Below are 25,072 nucleotides of genomic sequence, written 5' to 3'. Positions count from 1 at the left end.
CTTTAGCCTGCATGGCCAATTTCCTTTCGTAATCTGCTTTTGCTTTTCTTACCACTCTTGTTACCATCCTGGCCTGAGCTTTATACTGTTCATGCACCTGATGGTCACCCTTCTCCTTAAATTCCCTCCATAATTGTTTCTTTTTTTGCAGCTCAAGCTTAATAGTGTTATTCATCCATTTAACCCCTACCTGATTTATTATTCGGACTCTTGGTATACAGTCAACCATTGCCTCCTTCCTGCAAACAGTTCTTAACCACCTCCCATGCACCATCAACATCCAGCCCTTGCAGTTTTACATGCCATGGCATTGAGCCAAGCACACACCTAAGCTTGTCATACTTACCAGCCCGGTAATTCCACATATACCCTGTCTTAATTGTAAATTCGACTCCTTTAGCCACCTCCCAAGTCATGACCTTATGGTCACTCTCACCAATTGGTGGCAACATGGTCATGTTCGTTACAGCTACATTCTCAGTTGCAATTACTAGGTCCAGCACTCTCTGCCCCCTGGTATTTTCCAATACATGTTGCCGTAGATAGTTGTCCCTTAATAACTGCATAAAATCCAATTCCTTCCTCCCATGTGCCCTCTCCTCTTTCCAGTCAATGTTACCATAATTGAAATCACCCATAATAATTACCCTCCTTCCATTCATTTCTTCTATTTGCTTATGCATACTATTCCCACCATCCACTCCATCACCCGGTCTATAGAAGCACCCAATTGTATATTTTGTTCTGCTAGATTGTATCTCACACCAAACAGCCTCAAATGTGCTTTTTTCCCCATCCTGCAGTTCAACTTCTATACTCCTTGGCTGAAGCTCATCAGCTATCATCAATAACACTCCTCCACCCTTTTTATTCACCCTGTCACTCCTGAACACGCTATACTCATCGCATTCAATCCCACTAGCTTTATCATCTTCTGTCAGCCATATTGGTGTGATAGGGGGAGATATTTATCCTACAAGATGATAATGCTTGTCCTCATTGAGCAAAGCTCATGGACCAATATCTTCAAGAAGAGACTATTGTAAGTGTATAGATTAGCCAGCCAGGTTTGCTGATCTTAATCCTATTGATAACACATCCCTGGTTCTCTCCAGATCAGAGCACGCCTGGTATCACTCTGTAGAAAGAACCATGGACACATGCTCACATGCACTAATAATAAATGCAATAATACAAGTGAGCATAATATCACTTGTATTATTGCATTTATTTTGATTCTATGATGCTTTGGTTGAACAATTTTAATTTTTCTTTTCTAACTTCTGTATATGTTTGAAAAAAATAAAAAATAAAAAAATAAAAATAAATAAAATAAAATAAAATAAATGGAAATAAAAATTACTTCTTATTGCACAATCCTCATCCCTCCCCACATGTAAAAATAGTATCACTGACACTTACTAACATTACTGCTTTCAAACAAAGGACAGTAATATGGATGCAAATTTATGTTCATTGGACATGGTTAAGCTCATTGCTCCACACTCTTAATTTTCACTAGATCCATCATTAAACATTTTTTTACAGATTATTCTTCTACACATAGTCGGTTATAATACGGACTTACTTAATCCTCCTCTTTTACCTTTTCCGGTGTCGAGGTTTTTATTCTTGCAACTGCAACCGTAACTTGAGATAAGGTGGTTAGCCATATGCCTCCCAGTGTATCCTATTGTAAAAATAATCATAATTTAAAATTATGAATATTTTTACAAATTGTTTATGTTAGTACATTATTAGTTTTAGTTTCATAATAGTATTGCGAATGTGATGTGCCCGTTATTGATGTTATTTTGTCAAAATGAAATGTAAAGCATTTAAAAAATTTATGTACTTACTGGAATTGGATAGTTGAGTTACTTTCAGAAATTTTAATGTAGTTTAAAATTATTAAGTGTTGTGTTTTATAAAGACATTCTCATCATGCTAATAGAGACGAGTCAGCCATTATACCTAACTTCTTGCTTGCCACTTTCATGGAGTGCACATGCTTGCCAAGTTTGATGGGTGAATTGACAGCTGATAGAGTGTTGTATCGAAGTAACTAGAAAAACAAGAGAGAGCTAATGGAAGTTTAGGAACGCAGGCCAGAGGAATTTTGTTCTTATGAAATTTATTTAGTTTTATGTGACAATCAAAGAAAATTAATAGTAGATTCCAAAAAGGAATTGTAAAACTGCGAGTCTTTAAAACTGGAAGAGTTGAGACTGTCAACAAGTAATTAGTAAATAAAAAAAGATATTGCAGTTGATGTTCAAAAGGAATGTTCGAGGAAACAACATTGATTGAAAAGTTTCATCTGTCTTAAGGATGCCGGATATAGTTGTTATTTCTACTGGAAAGGACGATGGAATTAGCTCAACTTAGATATGTTGTTTATGAAGTGGTAGAAGAAACTTTTTTCTCCGGTACAAAAATTAGTAAATTGTGCGTCAAACTGAGCTGCAAGAGGCAAGATGTATTTATACTTCAGTGAGGAATAATATTGTATACTAAACAAGAATAATAAGAAAGGAACCTATGGAAAAGAAGAAGAGAATTTTATATTTTCGGAAAAGGCCCTGACAAAGAAATTGACAATGAACATTTTGTTGTGAAAACAAGGTGTTTAGTCTGGTAGACATATTAAACAATCCAGTAATAGAATGAGTCAGAGAATGGGTGATTTTAATATTTTTGGATAAGAAAATCTCTAAAGTGTAGATTTATTTAGAAGGCTTTTATCTAAAGGAATTTTATCTAAAGTGTATATATTGTTTTAGTTTTATTAAATGTGCATATTTTTTGTATTTGGTCTTGAGTCACTGATTTTTCGGATTCTAAAAGAAACAGTTAAAAGTCATTGCATCAACTGGAATTGAACCCTTGTGTAAATAATAATAAACACTCAGAATAAAAAATATCTTATATATTTTTTATAACATAACCATTATCTCATAACAAATGGCAATTAATAATCTCTTCTCTAAACACTACGTCTGTAGATCAAATCCAGGTCTTTCCAATCACAGGGCTTTGTCTATAATGACTGAGCTACAGAGGCTTGTCTGTTATAATAAGACATGAATATTGATTATCAAAGAAAGGACCATACGGTTTCATTTCGGTGACATAAATTATATAGAAATAGCGGATATTAAAGATCCAACATTAACCTTGAAAGTTTGAAAATTTTTGACCAGAGAGCTTATGAGAATATAATCCTTGGCATCGAAGTTGCCTTAGCTTGCACTGCTTAAAAGTCACGAGTATTGCACATGCATCTCTATGTTTGCCTTTTATCAGTACATTTTGATAAAAGTTCCCCTGGCCTGACAGCTGTTCGAAACTGGCTGATTCTATTCAGAGACCAGGTGGAAACCTTAAGAGAGCAAGAACTCCTATTCAATACTAAAGGAAAGTTCTTTGGATGCTTGGGCAGCGCTCACTCATATCTTTTAAGTAGTGGAAGCTAGGTGATTGATGCTGAGGATTGTATTCAGTTATCTGGTCAAAATTTTGAAACTCTTCGAAGTTTCTAGATATATTCAGCTTTGAAATAATGTTGGATCTTTAATATCTACTATTTCTATATAATTTATATCATTGAAATGAAGCCATATGGCCTCTTTCTTTTATGATTACTATTATACACTGACCAAGAGTTCACTTATGAAAAATACTACTCTCTGACATAGGAAGCAGAATAAATGATTGACAATTGTCGCTTGGACTTTTGACGAGATCAGACGTGTTATTTTAGATTGAGCCTGATTAGATTTCATACAAGATTTTTCGGGAATCTCATATTGCAGTGGCGCTGACACAGTTTGATTCCTACTGTCTCCACCTCTGCATGAAAAATGCACGAGGTCTGATGGTTGTGTAGGTCCCACCTGAAATGAGGACCAGTGGTGGATTTATGGTTTTTTAGGGAGGTAGTCTTTCATCCTGTGGCCAAGTGAATTCTTGACACTCCTTCCTCATTAATCAGGGTATTTTAAACTTAAGTTTGAGATCAAAGTACCATAACATCTGTGTGTCTACGGTACTTTGCTGGAAGATCGTAAGATCTTTGGAATTTTTGTCAGTAGACCCTCTTAAATCTACAGGATTATCTACAGACACCGGAATATTCTCCAACAGTATACAGTGAACAAAAATGGAAAACATAAAAGACATCAAGGATGCCATTCAAAATCTAAGATGAGATCTGCCACTTGACGTTCTTAAATTTACCTTAAGGAAATCTGAGGCAGTATATCCTGGCTTCTTCAATATCTACACTCAGGTTAATGACACGGAAGAAGGTGATGTGGACACTGAAGGGGGCTTCACACCTGTGCCACCACCACTCCCCGACAATATGATTGTTCTCAGGAGGAACAATCAAACAAAAGGTGAAGAACATCTAAAGATCATATGGAAGAGAATGCAGCAACACGATACCCAAGATAGAAAAGAAAAGGTCCCTCTAGTTATCCTCCGAGACAAAGAGAATTGGACCTCAGTCTCAAGGTCCCTAGGAGAACATCAACTTCTCCAGAGCAAGAAATACTGATGAGGGTGTAAAGATTCATCCTGCTACTGTTTCAGATTATCATAAGATGATGAAAATGCTGGACAACTCCAAATTGTCCTTCAATACCTTTGCACTAGCAAGCAAGAAAAATCTTAAAAGTGGTGCTTAGAGGGGTTGCCGATGGCATCACAACTGATGAGATCAATGCCGACCTCATCAGTCAAGGACTGACCCCAATCAAAGTCAGCAGGATGCTGAGATCTGACAAAAGGCCAGTGCCGCTGGTGTTGGTTGAAATCAGCAACACACAGAAAAGGATATGTGAAGTGACAGATATTTGCAGGCTCAAAATTAAAACTGAGCCTCTAAGGAAAAAGGCATCGGCAGGGCAATGCATTAGATGCCAAAAATTCAGGCATGTCCAAAAGTTGTGCAGAGCTGCCTACAGATGTCTGAAATGTGGAGAGAGACACCAGACCAACACCTGTGCCAAGCCAAGATCTACACCTGCTGTTGTGCTAACTGTAGAGGACAACATCCCACTAATTACAAGGGGTGCCTTTTCCACCCAAAAAATCATGGGTCGGCAAGAGTGAACCCTGCTCCCCCCCATGCAATGACACCATTAGCAATCAAGCAGGTCACCCTCCTGTTCGAAATACCTCCCATTCAGCAGCACAAGAAGGCACGTGACCTTCATCCATGACCAAAACATGGTGGCACGAACTCAGATTCCTTCATCTCAAGAGTGAACAAGCGCCAAGTTACCATCAGTTCTAACTTCACTTGCCACCATGCTGCATGAATTCAGCAAAGCAAGCACCTCACCATCTTCCAGAAAGATATTCCATCTAGAAACCCGATTCATATTGACAGCTCTCTACAATGTATAAAAACTCCAAACCAAACTCCCTCATGATCATGGCATGGAATGCTAACAGCCTGACAAATAAAATTTTGAAACTACAAGAATTCACAAACAGATACAATCCGGACATAATCTTGATCAGCGAATCACACCTCAGACCATCTAACAACCCAAGATTAAGAAGATATATACTATATAGAATAGACAGACTTAACTCCAGTGGTGGTGGCACAGCCATTTGTATTAAAAATTATTTAAGCCACAATGTTTTAACCAACCCTCAAATTTTAAACCTTGAAGTGACAGGTGTGAAGGTGCACACCAACAACGCAGGTAGAATTAAAGTCTATGCAGTATACAATCTTCCCAGCATTCCACTATTGACATCGGATTTAGACTCTATCCTCGGCTCTACGGATTTCATAATTATAGCAGGAGACCTCAACTCCAAACATACAGCTTGGTTTAGCTTGTCAATCAACTCCAAAGGCCACACTTTATTTAACTACACGTCACTCAACTCATCAATAGTAGCTGGACCTACCGATCCCGCCCACTACAGCCCATCAGGAAGTTCAGATGTACTAGACATAGTCATCCTCAAAAACATCAGATATCAATATCAGCTGGAGACAGAAGAGTTTACTTCAGATCATAATCCCATCCAGCTCAAGCTAGGTACCCAGAATCAACACTCTTTTATAGCATGGGATATAGCATGGGATAGGCTCTAAGGTTCTCCCAGAGCACCTTGACCCACCTCCTGTCATCTGCAAAAAAAAGAAGAAATAGACAACCTAACAAGAAAAATTAACACAGCAATAGCATTAGTCACACAAACCACTGTCTTCCACTCGTCTAGTCGGATTCCAGAAGAGATTTTGAATCTGCTCAGAACTAAAAACAAAGCCAGAAAGTGAACCACAACAAGAGAGCACCGAAGGACAAAACACTCGAACAGACAGGTTTGAGAAGTTCTTCAGAAACACAGGCATTAGCCATAAGTTTAGATTCTGAATGGGAATCTAAACTTACGGAAATCAACTCATAAGATAACTCCATATGGAAATTTCTAAAAACTCTTCATACCAAAAGACAACTCCTTCCCCCTAGGAAGACCAAACATGGAATTGCACACTCAGATGAAGAAAAAGTAGAAGCACTAATTGACAACCTGGAAAATCAACGCAGCCTATCTTACTATTACTATTACTATTATTACGGACAACTCCAGGGAGTCATTAGACTCATCGAGGGAGGCCCCAATCATATTCATCACAACTATTCGACATTCATACAGTATCTATCATACCTCGCCTTAAACTCATTCACTGTCACAGCATCCACCACAGACTCAGGGAGCGCATTCCACTCATTCACTACTCTAAAAGTAAAGAACCCAGCTCTAACACCTTTACTAACCACACTTTTCCCCAGTTTCCATGGATGTCCCCTAGTCCTCCCACAACCAGCCCTGTTCTCAAAAATATCTTCTGAATTAATTTTATAGAAACCCTTCAGTAATTTGAATGTCTCAATCATATCTCCCCTGCTCCGCCTATCAACCAATTTTTGCAACCCACAAATCCTCAACCTGTTCTCATACGGTTCATTCCACAGACCTGCTATCATCTTGGTCACTCGCCTCTGGATCCTCTCCACCTCCTCCCCATCAAGAAGAAACCTAGGTGACCAAATCTGAGCACAGTAGTCGAGATGAGGTCTTATCAAGGCTCGATACAGAGGAACAATAACCTGCTTGTCTCTGCTTGTCAACGTATTCTTCAGCAACCAAGTGATTTGATGAGCTGATTTGGCCACTTTTGCAACGTGTCCCCTAAATTTCAATTCCTTATCCACCAACACTCCTAAATCTCGTGCCTCATCAATTTCCTGGAGCACGGTTCCACCAATGCAGTAAACTGCCTCCAATCTTTTCACCCCAAAATGCATAACCTTACATTTTGCCACATTAAATTGACATCCATTCTCCCTAGCCCAGACCTCCAATCTATCCAAATCATCCTGCAAAATTTTGACGTCATCTGCATTCACTATTGCCCTACCCAACTTTGCATCATCCGCAAACAAATGAACTGTTCCTCTCAGATCCTTTCCTATATCATTTATGAACAAATTAAACAGCAGTGGTCCAAGAACAGATCCTTGTGGCACACCACTAGTCACAGGCCGTCTTGTGGACTCTACTCCTGAGTAAACCACTCTCTGATATCTCTCCTTCAACCACCCTCCTATCCATCTCACCAACCCTATGTCCATTCCCATATGCTGCAATTTACTGATTAGAATTCCATGTGGTATCCTGTCAAAGGCCTTAGCAAGGTCCAGCAGAATCACTGTAAACCCATTACCCTTATCCAGTTCAGCCGTCACTGTGTTATAATACGTGAGCAAGTTACTGAGGCATGACCTACCCTTCACAAAACCATGCTGTCCCCGATACAGTATCCCATTTTTTTCTATCCAATCTTGTATTTTCCTCGACTATTTTCTCTAAGACCTTGATAATGATTCCTGTTATGCTGATTGGCCAGTAATTTTCAACAGCAGCCTTTTAACCACCTTTGTGCAGTGGAACTATTTTCCCCTCTTTCCACCCCCTTGGGACTGACCCAGTCCTGAGGCTCAAATTAAACAAAATGGTCAAGGGCACTGACAATTCTTTGGCCGCTTCACGTACGACACGAGCTGGTATACCATCCAATCCCACAGATGTATTGACATTGAGGTTCTGTAATAGACTAGTTACCTCTACTTCATTCATCACAATTCCAGTATAAGCTGTTGGTTCTTCCATTTCGACAAAATCACCACCTGGATGATATACTCTTGCAAAGTGCTCGCTCAGTAATTCCACAACATCGACTGATTCGGTTACCTCCCTACCCTCAGCATTTTTTAAGATCAGTCTACCATGAGCATTTTTCCTTTTACTTGCAACATATTGAAAAAACTGTTTGGGATTCTCTTTAGCCTGCATGGCCAATTTCCTTTCGTAATCTGCTTTTGCTTTTCTTACCACCCTTGTTACCATCCTGGCATGAGCTTTATACTGTTCCTGCACCTGATGGTCACCCTTCTCCTTAAATTCCCTCCACAATTGTTTCTTTTTTTTTGCAGCTCAAGCTTAATAGTGTTATTCATCCATTTAACCCCTACTTGATTTATTATTCGGGCTCTTGGTATACAGTCAACCATTGCCTCCTGCAAACAGTTCTTAACCACCTCCCATGCACTATCAACATCCAGCCCTTGCAGTTTTACATGCCATGGCATTGAGCCAAGCACACACCTAAGCTTGTCATACTTACCAGCCCGGTAATTCCACATGTACCCTGTCTTAATTGTAAATTCGACTCCTTTAGCCACCTTCCAAGTCATGACCTTATGGTCACTCTCACCAATTGGTGGCAACATGGTCATGTTCGTTACAGCTACATTCTCAGTTGCAATTACTAGGTCCAGCACTCTCTGCCCCCTGGTATTTTCCAATACAAGTTGCCGTAGATAGTTGTCCCTTAATAACTGCATAAAATCCAATTCCTTCCTCCCATGTGCCCTCTCCTCTTTCCAGTCAATATTACCATAATTGAAATCACCCATAATAATTACCCTCCTTCCACTCATTTCTTCTATTTGCTTATGCATACTATCCCCACCATCCACTCCATCACCCGGTCTATAGCAGCACCCAATTGTATATTTTGTTCTGCTAGATTCTATCTCACACCAAACTCAAATGTGCTTTTTCCCCCATCCTGCAGTTCAATTTCTATACTCCTTGGCTGAAGCTCATCAGCTATCATCAATAACACTCCTCCCCCCTTTTTATTCACCCTGTCACTCCTGAACACGCTATACCCATCGCATTCAATCCCACTAGCTTTATCATCTTCTGTCAGCCATGTTTCACTAATACCGACAACCTGTGGCCTGGAAGTGCCAACCATGGCCAAAAACTCTTCCTTCCTGTTCCTAATACTCCTGGCATTAGTGTACATGAATCGCAGAAGACCATTTGTCCCATACCTACTTTGTTGCTTTATACTAACTATCCCATTCTGATTTGTTGTCCGTCGTACTTGCCCGGGCATAATATACTCATTCATACACTTAACTGCCCCCCCAAAGTCTGCATATCTACTCCCCCCCCCTCTTAATAAATCTAGTTTCCCTGAGTCTGTACATCCACTTCCACATCATTCATCAACACTCTTTCAAGTCTCCGTACACCAACTCCATTCAAATGTAACCCATCCATCTTATATAAGTCCTTTTGCCCATCGAACTCATTCCACACATCCACAAATTCCACACCACTCTCCATGCATAACCCACGCATAAAGTCATTGGCAATTATGGCCCTCCTTCTAAACACTTCGCTGTCATACCACGGTAAGATACTCACCATCCTAACTCTCTCACTCTTCTCTTTTGCTACCTCAAACAACTCCCTCACATCCTCTATCATTTCCATTTTGTCCTCTTTCAAATCATTCGTTCCTGCCACGATTATCATCTCTTTCACCCTCTGTTTTTGCAGTCGAATAGATTCGCTGACGTCCTTTATGTTCGCACCCGGCTGGTACGACTTCGTTAAACTCTCAATTATTACGCCTCTTAATAGCGAATCCCCATACAGCACTCGCTCCTTCATTTTATTGACGTTTACGAACATTCTATTTTTTGCCATCACAGACTTCCGCCGGTTATTTGTCGGTACGTTCAACACACATTTTTCCATATGCTCCAGTTGTCTTTTGGCTCTGTGTATCGCGCCATTCAAACGGGCAATTTCGCTCCTCGCATTTATCTCACCATTTTCATTATCGATCAAATCATCCATTCTTTCTGTGTTTCTACCTTCATTTACACTTTCAGCGACGCTCTCACACCTATCTGGCACTAACACGCAATTCTCTAGCACACCGCCATTTTCTACATTCTGACTATCGTTAACGATATCAGTCTCGACACACGAAACACGCTTGAAGTCCTCATTCTCTTTACACTTTCTACACATTAATTCCACTATCACTTTCTAACCAGACTCCCACTGCTCTTTGCAAGGCATACATCTCACAGACAGCACATTGCATAAATTTGTTTACATCAAAACTCTTAAACAAACATGGCGACCTGGCCGCCATTTTTTTCTTTATCAGTGCCATGTGTATGATATCTTTTCTTAAAAATAATAATTAAAATAACAGAAAACACGCAAAAATTGCACAGACACAGCAAGAAACAAAAAGCAAACAATACTACTTAAAATTCTAGTAAAATATCTAATGTTAACACAAAATAATAACTAATCTTTTCAGGAGCTCTCGACTTTCAGGAGCTTACGGAAACTTAAATATTAATCTCATTTATAAAGCTCATCGTCAGGTCAGAAAAGCCTTAAGACAGCCTAAGGATAATTCAGATCTCATTACCCCCACTACTCCAACAGAAATAATCAACATTATATCCCAAAAGAAGAAGCTCCTGGTCCCGACGGCATCACCAATAGAATAATAAAATTACTTCCAAGGAAGGCCATAATTCATCTAGTTAATATAACCAATTCCATATTAAGACTCAAGTACTTTCCCACAGCTTGGAAACTGCTGACATCATCCCTCTGAAAAAGCCTGGTAATAACCCACAACTCCCCTAAAGCAATAAGTCCATCAGTCCTTTTTCTGCTATTTCAGTAAAATAACAGGAAAAAAGTCATCCTAACAAGGCTACAACTAGCAATGGACAAACATAAAATAATTCCAAATGAGCAATTTGGTTTACGCAAAGCTCACAGCACAGTGCAACAAATTCACCAATTAACAGAACACATCATCCATGGTTTCAACTGGCACCTCCAGACTGCTGCTGTGTTCTTGGACATTGCAAAGGCCTTTGACGAGGTCTGGCATCAAGGTCTTATCTTCAAACTTATTGAAAACAACATCCCAATTAAGCTAGTAAAACGTATTAACTCATACCTTAGCAAAAGATACATTAAAGTAAAGCTTAACGGAATTGTTTCATCAAGGTGCAAAATTCTAGCTGGTATACCTCAAGGTTCCCTTCTGGCCCCACTACTGTTCACAATTTACATATTAGACATCCCTCTAAATTCAAGAACAATCATTATGGCCCTTTATGCCGACGACACCGCTATTCTAGCAAGGTCTCTCAGCCCTTGTCTGGCAATCAGTAGACTCCAAGGAAGTATCAATGCACCGGAAAAATGGTTCACCAACTGGAGGATTCAAGTAAACCCCCTCAAAAGCTCAGCCATGTTATTCTATAGAAAACAGGTCTGCATCAAAGAAGACATCTTGCTCTCTAGTCAAAAGATCCCATGGCAATCAGAGACCAAAATATCTTGGAGTACTACTGGATAAGAAACTCCTTTTTAACAAGCACATCAATCTCATTGGCTCCAAGACATCCAAAGTAATGGCTCAACTCTACCCAATGGTCAACTGCAAGAGTAAACCCCCTCAAAAGCTCAGCCATGTTATTCTCTAGAAAAAAGGTCTGCATTAGAGAAGGCATCTTGCTCTCTGGTCAAAAGATCCCATGGCAATCAGAGACCAAATATCTTGGGGTACTACTGGATAAGAAACTCCTTTTTTAACAAGCACATCAATCTCATTGGCTCCAAGAACAAAGTAATAGCTCAACTCTACCCAATAGTCAACCACAAGAGTAAACTGAACTTACAAAATAAATTACTACTTTACCGGAATGGTTATACATCCAGTTATTACCTACACCTCACCAGCATGGAGTCGCACTTCACTATCAAACATTTAAAACTACAAAGAATCCACAATAAGTGCCTAAGGACGATTCAAGATGCCCCATGGTTTATCTGAAATTCACCGATTCATCGAGAAACCAGAATTCCATACATCTCCTCCCCGTCTTCGTGATCTCGCAGAAAAATTCGTCAAGTCAAGTCAAGTTCGCATTCAAACCTGCTGATCATAAAGCTGTCAATTACAATGAACAGAGTATTACAAATACAAAAGACCAAAGGCTATTCTTAGCTGATCATAACTAATACAACTGCCCCAAGAGGACGAGCTTAAAGCTCACAAAACTCCCTTTTCCAAATAGCTTCCTTTAGAGACAAAGGGGAATATGAAAAGCATTTTTGTTTCACCCATCATGACAGTAGCATTATGCAGAATAAATGAAATGGCTATGCCACTTTGCAAAGGCATTTGACAGAATAGTGCATGGAAAACTATTACATAAGTTGGAGCACATGGGAATGGATATGAGACTGATGGCATGGATGGGGTTGCTGGTAGAGGGTTGTGTAGTGGAGTGGGATCAAGGCAAATGAAGGTGACTAGTGGAGTATCCAGGGCTCTGCACTAGGACCATTACTCTTTAATTTGTACATTAATGATATAGCAGAAGATCTGAAGAAGGATATTCAGTTGTTTGCCAATGATGCAAAACTAGGGAGGGCAATAGCTGATAAAGTGATGTAGATATCATACAGGATGATTTATATCACCTGGCAGCATGGGCAAAGGACAATGGTTATCAATTCAGTGTTATAAAATGTAAAGTATGAGGGTAGACTGAAAAGTTCTCGGCCTCAACCATAGATGGCAACACTATCGGCAAGATGTTTTTTTTTTTAATGTTGGTACACCTGTCATAAGCATCCATGTGAAATTGCAAGTCATTCTATCAAGTAGTTTGTTTTATACAGCTATCAGAAGCAAAAGTGTTGTCTGTATCCCTTGAAATGGATACAACTGAGTATCGTGCGATTATAAAATTCTTTGTAAAAGAAGGTTTAATGGCAAAATAAATTCATTCAAAGTTCATGGGCACTCTTCTCCTTCGTCTCTGACAATTAAGAAATGGGATACCGAGTTTAAACGTGGCCGTACCAGCCTTAAAGATGATCCATGTGATGGACGTCCAAAAAGTGTAACACCACCAGAAATCATTGATCAAGTGTACGATATGGTATTGGATGACCGGTGAGTCAAAGTGCATGAAATTGCTGAGACTACAGACATTTCAAAAGAACGTGCAGAACATATTTTGCATGAAGAATTGCAAATGAAAAAGCTTTGCGTAAGATGGTGCTGCACTTGCTTACAGCAGATAAAAACGCACTCGCATGAAAATCTCTGAACAGCGCTTGGAGCATTTTAACAAGAATAAAACTAATTTTTTGTGTCAGTTTATTACTATGGATGAGACTTTGATTCACCATTACACACCAGAATCTAAACAGCAGTCAAAAGAGTGGGCAGAAGCCGGTTGTTCAGTGCCAAAGACAAAGTTGGTTCCATCAGCAGGAAAGGTCACAGCATCGGTGTTTTGGGATGCTAAAGGCATTTTGTTTATTAATTATCTTGAAAAGGGTAAAACAATAACCCGGGAATATTATTCCGATCTTTTAACCAGACTAGACGAAAAAATTCATGAGAAAAGACCCAGTTTGCAGAAGAAAAAAATCATCTTTGATCAGGACAATGCACCTGTCCACAAGGTGTTTTGGCAATGGGAAAATTAAGGGATCTGCACTATGAATTGTTGGAACATTCACCCTATTCCCCAGATTTGGCTCCCTCTGACTTCTATCTCTTCCCAAAACTAAAAATCTTCCTTGCTGGTTAGCATTTTTTTCGAATCAAGGTGATTGCAGCTATAGAAGGGAATTTTGCAGATCTTACTGAGAACCACTACAGGGATGGGATAATGGTGCTGAAGCATTGCTGGAATAAATGTATTAGTCTTAAGGGAGATCATGTTGAAAAATAAAAATAATTTTGAAATTATAAATTCGTTTTTTATTGTTAGGCCGAGAACTTTTCAGATCACCCTCACAATAATACACTTTGGGTTGAAATATTACACACTTTGTATCATACTGATGGTAGTAGTTTACAGGAAATTGATCAGACTAGGGATCTGGGGGTGATGGTGGATAGAGATCTGAAATTCAGAGGACATATTGCAAGAGTTGACAAAATAGCTCAGAGGGATGCTGAAGAAAACACATTGACACGTAAAGATAGAGGTTATTATCCTTCTAAAGAGGGATAATAAGTTCAGCCACATGTTGACTAGCACAGATATGGTTACTTGCATATCTTAGGGGGATTAGGTAGAGAGGATTTAGAGATAAGTGACGAGGCTGGGGACATGTCTTGGGAATGTTCTTTATGAGGATAGATTGAGATTGTGTGTGGTGCAGAGTTTAGCTGACAATTGGATGAGAGGGAAACTTATGAGTTACTAAAGGAATTCTATAACATTGACACACAAGAAATTTTTCAATATATGGGGAGTAGGGGGAAAAAACAAGTGGTCACACTTGGACCCTTTCTTTTAAGCTTACACGGTGATCCAAATGCATTTTTGAAAATTATGGAAACAACTACCGTGTTTGAATAAAAACTTTAGTTTAATATAACTAAAATCTACATTCGACGTTTCGACCTTTATGTCAAGGTCATCTTCTGGAGCATACAACTATACACAGAAAACAAGCTACACTACAATCAAACTGGTTTGTTACAAACTCTGACCAACTGCTACAACAATTGTTGGCCTGACTTCTGGTGAAAAAAAAAAATTATACATCAACGCTAGAGTCCTATTATTAGTGTTATCTGTTGGTTGTAGAAATACATTAGGCACAACAACAACAAGTATCTATCTATATACAACCAACAGATAACACTAATAATAGGACTAGCGTTGATGTATAATTTTTTTTTTTCACCAGAAGTCAGGCCAACAATTGTTGTAGCAGTTGGTCAGAGTCTGTAACAAACCAGTTTGATTGTAGTGTAGCTTGTTTTCTGTGTATAGTTGTATGCTCCAGAAGATGACCTTGACATAAAGGTCGAAACGTCGAATGTAGATTTTAGTTATATTAAACTAAAGTTTTTATTCAAACATGGTAGTTGTTTCCATAATTTTCAAAAATGCGGTCACACTTGGAAGTTTTCTAAAAGTGTGGTTAGCAAGGGTGTACAGACTAGGTTCTTCAACTTGGAGAGTGGTAAATGAGTGGAATGGATTGCCAGAGGTGGTTGTGAGCGCCCCAACAGTAAATAGGTTAGAGTATGATAGGTATCGTGTTAATGGATAGAGTGAGTCTCCTGCAATGAGTCTTTTGATTCCATGGAGTACCCATATAAATAATAAAAACAGTAAGAAACATCATTGTGAGTGGTGTTTTGTTGTGAGGAATGACCACATTCCTTATTGAGGCATTCTGGCAATCTCATATTGACCTGTTTTTTGATCACTGTCTTCATTAATCCATTTGTTACTGAATTAAACTATTTATTTACAATTTTTGTGGGCGTTTCTTTTGCATCTCATATCATACTGTTTTTCATCAAATTGCATAAAAATTCATCATATTCTAAATAATACAGCATCCAGAGATAACCTTTCATTCTTGCATCACCCATTTTCCTATGCAATAATTCCCCATATATCTATCATAGCTCGGTCATAGCACTCCTATCTGTCATGATTCAAAGACCACATTCCCTCAATCTGTCCACACACACTCATTCCAGAGTCCTCGAAGAGTCTTTATGTTTCCTTATCACCAATACAGCCAGGTAACCAGTTCTTTGCATAGAAATCTAAATGAGGCCTGATTTGATCAGTGCCTTATACAGTGGAACTTATTACCTCCTTATCCATACATGTCAGCATTCTTTGCTTTATAGCAGCAATTTTCTGGGTAACTCAACTTTTGTACAATGTGTTCTCTGAACTTCATTTCCCTAGCCACCAAGATCTCTTGCCTCCTGAATAAAGTTCCTCCAATAGGGTAAACCTCATTCCATCTTCTTTGGCTAAACTTCATAACTTTACATTCAGCAACATTGAAACGATATCACCATTCTTCAGCAAAGCAACAACCTACTTAAATTCTCTAGTAATATGATGTCAGAACTTCCTAACATTGCTCTTACTAATTTAGTATCATCAGCAAGCAAATTAATCACCTTTCACACCATGAACTATGTTACAGATATATAACTTAAACAACAATGGTCCCACTGTTATTATTATTAGACACCTCCAGGGAGTCCAAAGACTCATCAAGGGAGGACACCTGCTCTACAACTGTCTCTCCACCACTCAATCCACCAACTGACTGCAACTACACCAACGCCATCTACCACCGACTACCACCGCTAGTTTTTTCCACAGACAATCACAAACATCCATGCCCACAGCGGGATTCGAACCCGCAGCCTTTCGGCTGGAGAGCGGATGCACTAACCACTCGGCCAGCTGCCCGAGTGGTTATACCAAATTGTTGTTTCGCATACTGTGACAAACTGTTTTTGTGCTCTAAAGATGTCAGATATAATACCAGCAAAATATCAGCAAATAAGTTAATAAATATTGTTTTCTTATCATTCTTTGTTTTCATCAACACCGTGAAAATAAATAACCTGTGGTATCCCATTCATCACTTTCCTTTTACAGTACATTGCACCTCTATACACAACTCACTGGCATCTATCATTTAATCATCCGTGTAACCAAACTACTGAATAACTATCCGACCCTGCTCAATTTCAACAGGAGTTTATCATGCAGTACTTGACCAAATTCTTTAACAAAATCTAGATAAATCATAGTATAAGCATCTCCTCTGTTTTTGATACACTAGTCATCCTATTATAAAAGGTAACCAAGTTAACAAATCCATGCTGCTCTCTCTCAAAAGATTTCTATTCTCATCGGTCCAGGTTTGAATTCTATCTCTAACATCTTTACCACTAAACTTGAAATATGACACTGGCCTATAGAATGATACTACTTACTTGGATTCTCCCTTATGCAGTGGCACTACTATTTTTTCCTTTTCCACTCTTCTGGAACTGTTCTGTTGAACAACCAAGTCAAGGGCACCGGGCACTTTTGTACATTCCTGTAATATACATGGTGATATTCCATCCAGTCCCACAGCTTTATTAGCATCAAGGTTAATTAACATTCTAAACACTTCCATTTCATGAACTGTCAGTCTTCTGTCCTCCTTCCTATTGCTACTCAATACTACTGTTAACCCTCATACATGAAATACGCTAACAAAGTACTCATGTTGCTAGTACTAACAAAGTACTAGCAACATAACTATAGTGTTTCAGCCAATCTCTTTCCTTACTACTTGTCACGTTCCTCAGCTTTGCTTTATACTCCTCATGCTGCAGAGGGGTACCCTGTTCTTTATACTTCCTCTTTCTCAGAAGCATCCGCATTTTATCCTTTAAACCTTAGAAATACAATCAGACATTGCCATAAGTAACCGATTCCAAACTGTCCCAGGTAGTGATGATTTCAACTGATTAAGCCACTGTACATTACCAATCTGTTTCCTTAATTTAGCAGTCCCCTGCTCTGTAATTGTACACATCTCTCTTGTTCTATGAAGCTTGCACCTGCCTATCCACTGCCCACATCAAAACCACGTGATCACTCTCCCCAATTGGTGGCATCTATTATCACTATATGAGATGATATTTATTGAATAACACTTGAGTCTTGTGGTCTCTAAGTAGCTCAAGGAATTCAATCTCCTTATTCACACATATTTCCTGCTTCCAGTCAATGTTGCCAGTTAGTCACCCATTATCACCTTCCTGTGAACAGTTCAGAATCATCTCTCTCTCTCTCTGCATTTTTTCACCTGTAGTATCTCACTAAATATCTAAAATTTGCTAACCTGAACTTCAAACAAAATGGCCTCATAGCCATTTGGTGTGTGTGTGTGTGCGCGCGTGTTGCCATTATCATTACTGCTTTCTCAAGTTCCACATTGAGAGGACAAAACTCTTTTAACATCATTGGGTAATACCCCACCTCTACTTCTAAATTTTCTCCCTTTTTGAAAAATGTTATAACCATCACATTCTATTTCCATCAGTATGTCAGTCATCCTCCATTAACTATGTTTCACAATACCAATGATTTGTGGACTAACTGTATCAAGGCAACAAAACTCTGCATCCCTAATCCTAATATTTCTTGTATTGGTGTTTTGCTAATCTTTCTTTCCCATTATGTTTAAGTAACTATACCATGTTAGATTAGTTGTGTTTGTGCATCCTTGAATGCTAAAAAAGGTACATCACAATACCTTCCTGTACGAAGGTGATCTGAAAAGTTCTTGGCCTAACAATGAAAAAATGAATTTATAATTTCAAAATTATTTTTATTTTTCAACATAATTTCCCTTAAGACTAATACATTTATTCCAGTGATGCTCCAGCACCATTATCCTGTCCCTGTAGTGATTCTCAGTGAGATCTGTGAAATACCCCTCTACAGCTGCAATCACCTCTTGATTCGAAGAAAAATGTTGACCAGCGAGGAAGAGTTTTAGTTTTGGGAAGAGACAGAAGTCAGAGGGAGCCAAATCTGGGGAATAGGGTGGATATTCCAACAATTCATTTTGTAGATCCCTTAATTTTCCCATTGCCAATGCACCTATCCAAAAACCTTTGTGGATAGGTGCATTGTCCTGATGAAAGATGATTTTTTTTTCTAGTCTGGTTAAAAGATCGGAATAATATTCCCTGGTTACTGTTTTATCCTTTTCAAGATAATTGATAAACAAAATGCCTTTAGCATCCCAAAACACTGACGCCATAACCTTTCCTGCTGATGGAACTGACTTTGTCTTCTTTGGGCTGAACAACTGGCTTCTGTCCACCTGTTTTGACTGCTGTTTGGATTCTGGTGTGACACATGATTACTACTGTCTAGATTTTTCTGGTTGCTAGATCATTTCTTAGCACTTTCTGGATTTTGCTATGCAAGTACACAGCAGAAAAATTGTAGTTTTCAAAATAACTCGCACCAGCACATCTAACACTGACTATCATAATGTAATCAAAGTAACCTCATTTTTGTGCACTAATACTAATTTCTTTTCAAACTACAAAAATCTTCTTAGCATTAAAACTCAGTGGAGTCCACCACGAGGTGGTGCATTGTATATGTTATGTCCTTAGTAGCACTGCAGAAAGTCTTTTTTTCTTATTTTAGCTAATAACATTCGGTTAACTCAATGTAGTTTTTGTTTTATACGGGGATGTGATTTGACCGAGTTATTCAGCTTGTAAGTAAACCTTGTATTATTTTGCATAATACATGATATTTTTTGCATGCCGCTAATGCATGGTAAAGCAATGGCAGCAAAGACGTCATTGTTGAGCGATTTGAATTAACATGATCTTGTTTAGTGAAGTGTGTGTGTAAAAGGTATTCATTGTCAAAGTTAAAGAATTTATGTAAGGAGAGTGAAACTAGCGAGCATTTATGAAGCATTTCAAGAGTGAGTGCCAGCTAGGTGGCGAGAATGAAGCAAATGTTACTGGAGTAGACAGTATCAATGGTAGAATGGATAATGCTGATGTTGGAATCAACGTTGAACATGCAACGGTGGAAATACAGTAAAACAAAGAGTGCACTTACATGTTATCCTCCACAGGACAAAGCACAAAATTAAAAAGTTGCAGAAGTGGCAACTTAGCAGGGATGAGAAGAGAAAGTACTGGGCAGTCTGAGGTAAGAATTGAGATCGTGTGAACTAATGAGAAAAAGGAGGTAAGAAAATTGTGTACGAAGACCCTACAATCAGGGAGGAACTTAATGAAAATAGAAAAATTATGTTTTCGTCACTCAAAAATTAATGATATTAATCACGCCATCTGGATACAGAAAAGCAAATGAACTAATTGTCTTGGTTTGCATTAATGATCTGAGAGGTGAGGGAGGATGTGAAGAACCTGCTGGTCAAATCAAAAATTAAAAGTGAGAAAATGAGGATTTTAAGTCTCCTGCCATACTATGACAGAAGCAAATTGAGGAGGAGGGCAGTGATAGCAAATGAATCAACACACAGGTTGTGCAGAATGTTTGATGTAGGATTTATGGACTGATGGTCTGACAGAAAGCAGGATTTGTATAATGCTGATGGACTGCATTTAAATGATTTTGGTGTTACATGTCCAGAGAAACTTTGTTTACCAAGCATGCTGAAGCACAAATTCAGGAAAACTTAAGCAATTAGGGTGAATGTAAATGAGTGTGTGTGTGAAAACACCTTCTTGTGGGGAGTATATAAGGAGAAAGGTGACCAAAGAAACTCATGTACAGCAGAGGGGATTCTTCTTGTGGGGAGTATATAAGGAGAAAGGTAACCAAGGAAACTCATGTACAGCAGAGGGAATTCTTCTTGTGGGAGGGTATATAAGGAGAAAGGTGACCAGGAAACTCATGTACAGCAGAGAGGTCTAGTGAGACAGGTGTACAGCATGGTAAAGAAGGCAAAATCAGATTACAAGAAGAAACTAGCTGAGCAGGCCAAAGGAAATCCCAAAGAGTTTATCGCTATATGGCAAGTAAGAAGAAGAATGACTATGGGAGAATAACCTTAATGAATGCTGATGGTGACAAGGTGACAGAAGCAGATAAAATAGTTGAGATACTGAGTAACCACTTTGCAAGGGAGTATCACCTTGAGGTTACTCCTATAACATATGTGACAGAGACAGAAGTGAGGCAGAGGTGGATGAATTGAAGGTTCTTAGGATATTGCATCTAATAACACAGGTGTATTTACATGGATAACAGCTCACATTTTGTGAGAATATGCAAGGGAACTGGCAATGCCTCTGACTAGACTCTTTAAGTCAGCTCTGGTAGAGCTCCACAGGAGTGGAAAGAACCTTCCTTTCATAAGGGAGGTTCTAAGACTCTAAGACTGCAGTAGCAAACTATAGACAGTATCATAGGAGTTGTGATAAAGTACTGGAAAAATTATTGTAAAAGAGAATACACGAATGGGTGGATAAACATATGATACTCTATGAGAGGCAACATGGTTTTGTGAAGGGTTGGTTAGGTCTTAGTAATTTACTATCTTTTTATAATAGGGTGATAGCTAAGTTGGATGAAGGAAACAGCTACATGGTGATTCTGCCTAATTTTGCAAAGGCATTTGACCAAATATGACATGGAATTCTGTTAATCAAATTAGAACAAATGGGGATGGATATGATCTTATCCACACTGGTTATATGGATAAGAGGGGGGGGGGGAGCTGCTGGACTATCAAAAAGTGGCATTATAAAGCAGAAGTGGTTCCTCTTTATAATGCCTTGATACATCAACATCTGAATTATTTCTTGGGGATGAAGAAGTGGCAGAGGATTCAGATGTGAGCAACCAAGATGATGAATAATCAGTAGAATGTTCCCTATGAAGAGAGATTGAGGATGTGTGGATTGCAGAAGTTGGTGGATAGGCAAAAAAGAGGGGGGATATGATAGACACATATAGGTTACTGAAAGGGTTTCATAGGATTGATACTGGGGAAATGTTTCAGTACTCGGCTAGAGGGGAGGGGGAGAACAAGAGGTCATCCCTGGAAGTTAAGTAAAGGTGTGGTTAATAAATGCGAGGACTAGATTTTTTGCTTGGAGTTGTGAATGAATGGGGTGCCAAAATCAGTTGTGAGAGCTGTGTCTGTTAATAGATTCAAGAAGAGGTAGGATAGACTGTGTTGATAGTTTGGGTCACCTGCGATATTCAGGCTCCAAGGCAGTGTCAGGTTAAATAATATCTATGTAGTACCTTAAAATAGCATCTTAGTACTTATGATTATATTCCATCTCCATGTTGAAGTTCAGTTGGAAAAAGCACGTCTAGAGATAATAATTAATAAGTTTATTCAGCTAATAAATTAACATGCCAATATTTCATCTTGGCCACCAAGGCATCTCCATGAGCACAAAGAAAGATGCTAAGCATGTGCACACAGGCACATTAGGATGGTAAACACAGACTGAGTGATAGGACTACACTGGTCTCTCCATAGAAATCAATCACATTAATGACACATTTTTTAACCAATTGCTTTCCCCTTCACCTAATCATCAAAACATCACCCCCTTCCAAAAAAAAAAATAAAATAAAATAAAATAAAATAAAAATCCAGAACAGAAAAAAAATCTATTGCCATCCTAGCTGGGGCACCACTGAAAATAAATACATGAACAATTATATAAATAAACATTTAAAAAGGTATGACACAACTTCCTTCAAGCCATACTAAACCATCCTGGGGTCTACAGCATTACAGCATCCCTTGCTCCTACAAACCATCTTACTTTGAATAACATGAACGGCAAATATTTGCTGGAGGAGCACAGAAATTATCTCAATTACTTGCATCATATCTGGAGAAGGATACCATGCCATATATACGGATCACTGGATCCAATGGAACAAAACCTCCCTTTTATGCAGAAGCTAATAATATAAATCTGGGAGACCATTTCTAGAATCTGCCACATCATTACAGCATTCTCCAAATCTTAATAACTCCAGTTACCTCACTTTGCCAAAAATCTAAAAGACCATCATGAGACCTTCAGCAATATTCTATCACTGCATCCATAAAGAGTTTGGACTGTACAATCATCTCATTCCATCTGTTTGCCTTCCTGCTGGTGTCTGCATACATGTACTTAATAGATTTCTTTGTGTCACTGAAGATGTCTTGGTGGCCTATGTGAAATACTGAGTCCCCAAAAGGCATGTTTCAATTTACAAGCCTCTTAAGCACCCCCCCCCCCCGCCAAGCAGAGTATGGTGGTCTTGCATCAAGTAATGAAAATTGCATGCCGTCTAAAATCCATTCACAAACATCTATCATTGTGTCATTCATACCTATGACCTGCAGGATTGGAAATAGAAACAGTATTCAATTAGCAAACCATAGCTGCAACATACTTTTAAAATTCGGAATTCATCTTAGCTACTCTCCATTCACCCATCTCTTTTCCCTCCGCAAATGGTCTGTGCAAGTGCAACTAACACATAATATAAAAGTTTTGTTATTGAAATTTTATTTTCAAAAAGTGAATGTCAAATGGGCGATAATGGTAGTAATTTAATTTACTAATTAAATATTAAATCCAACTAATTTTGGTTTAAATCATTTTAGTTTAATACATTAGTGGTTTAATTTGGAAAACTAATTAAACTAAATAATTCTTTACGGTTGTTCAAAATACTCAATTTTTTTCCTTGAATTTTATTATCACAAATTTAAAAAAAAAATGCAATTCATCTTTTAGATTTGTATATTCCTATTTGATTAACATGTATTCATATAATGTTAAACCACTAATTTTATAATGTACCGAAATTCGAGCGTATTATTTACAACAAGCTAATTGTGCTCTTTCTCTACGCGTAATATAAAGGGTAATGAAAATTTACTAAACACATTTAAACCGCATAAATTTGTCAGCGTTCAATCTCACCTCAAGTTTTAAATGACGAACATGATATTTATTATAGAGGGCCTAAGAAAGGCCGCAAGTGATACCGAATAAAAAGAAACGAAAATAATTCCACACAACTTAAATTTTAACAGATCTTTTCACGAAAACCGCCGGGCCACTATCATATTTAATTTAAAATTTAATAACACGAAAGTACATACAAGAATGTGTACAAGAATGTGACTAAATTTAAGAGCGACCCCTGAAAATTTAGGGTACTATAATAAAATTCCTAAAACAACAAAATATCATTAATTCAAAGTGGATAGGTTGAGATACATATATGATAAAAGTTATATATATGATTTAAACAAACTTAGTTGAGTCTAATATTTAATTAGTAAATACATCGATTGGTTTTCAGGAAATGGATTCAAATTTAATTATAACGTGAAAAACATTTATAAGAAATTTGAACTACCAACAACAAAGTAAGTTAACTTGTGTCATATTGGAACGGTTGTATGTGTTCTACTTCCAAAAGGCAGGGAAACCATTATGAGATAAGATCATGTGGAATCATTATGATTTGAATATTGAAACAATAGAGCTCACAGTCAAAGACTAACAGGAAACATGAAAACGTATAATGAAATCTTTGACTGGAAATTGAATCCAATTCGGGGCCTTAACCAAAGGCAGAGGAACTGGCTAGATACCGTAAACCAGGGTTTCTCAAACTGTGTTCTGCGAAACACCAGTGTTCCGCGAGAAGTTCTCCTGGAATTTGTCATTTTAGTTTTCTAAGCATTTTTCATGAATAAATATTTTATAGTGGAAATATTCTGAGGAGAATAATATTCTTGAATATGTCGAAAAGCTCAGACCCAGAACGCCTAATAACATCTGAGTAGCAAATGTTAGTGACCAAGCTGTGTATTTTTAAACGTGGAAGTATTCGTGAATTATCGTTAATTTTCACACATCGAAACCTTTCTACATTTGGGAAAAGGAATATCACTGTTTATGACCGATCATAAAAATTGCCTGCAAGCCGATTACAACAATGGACGGCATATCCTCTGTTCTCAAAACTGAAAGATATAACATCTGTGTTGCAAATGTTAGTGACCAATCAGCAGCAAAGTATAAAGAAAATTTTTCCACTAAAATTGAAGATCAAGGTAGTCTGTATCCGGTCCTTAAATCTAGTATTATTGAATACTTTCTTCGCAAGTTCGTGTTGTAGGGTGAAAGTTTCGAAACCGCAGTGCCGTGATTTTTTAAAAGTAATAGGCCTGCAGATTTGAATTTTAATATGAATAAGAGACGAGGGACTTTGTTTAATTT

The 25,072-nt window shown here is 38.2% G+C and overlaps 1 protein-coding gene across 3 annotated transcripts in view; it reads right to left on the bottom strand.

The window, feature by feature from the left end:
• The window catches only part of mRpL24 (mitochondrial ribosomal protein L24), an 88,328-nt gene extending 64,388 nt beyond the window's left edge, over window positions 1–23,940 (bottom strand). Inside the window, exons 1-2 of one of the 3 annotated variants that reach the window (XM_090416066.1) lie at window positions 23,762–23,940; window positions 1,589–1,690 (exon numbers count right to left, since the gene is read on the bottom strand). The gene's annotated coding sequence lies outside the window, so the exon portion shown is untranslated. The remainder of the gene's footprint in view (window positions 1–1,588; window positions 1,691–23,761) is intronic. The other 2 variants (XM_090416067.1, XM_090416065.1) reach the window with 2 other exon arrangements.
• Window positions 23,941–25,072: the final 1,132 nt, after the last annotated feature.

This window comes from Typopeltis vanoorti, chromosome 3 (assembly GCF_054136105.1).
Source record: "Typopeltis vanoorti isolate ZY-2024b chromosome 3, IOZ_Tvanoo_1.0, whole genome shotgun sequence".
In the NCBI taxonomy this organism is placed as follows: Eukaryota; Metazoa; Arthropoda; class Arachnida; order Uropygi; family Thelyphonidae; genus Typopeltis; species Typopeltis vanoorti.
Note: the sequence above shows the minus strand (reverse complement) of the source record. Positions and strands in the feature narration are given on the sequence as shown.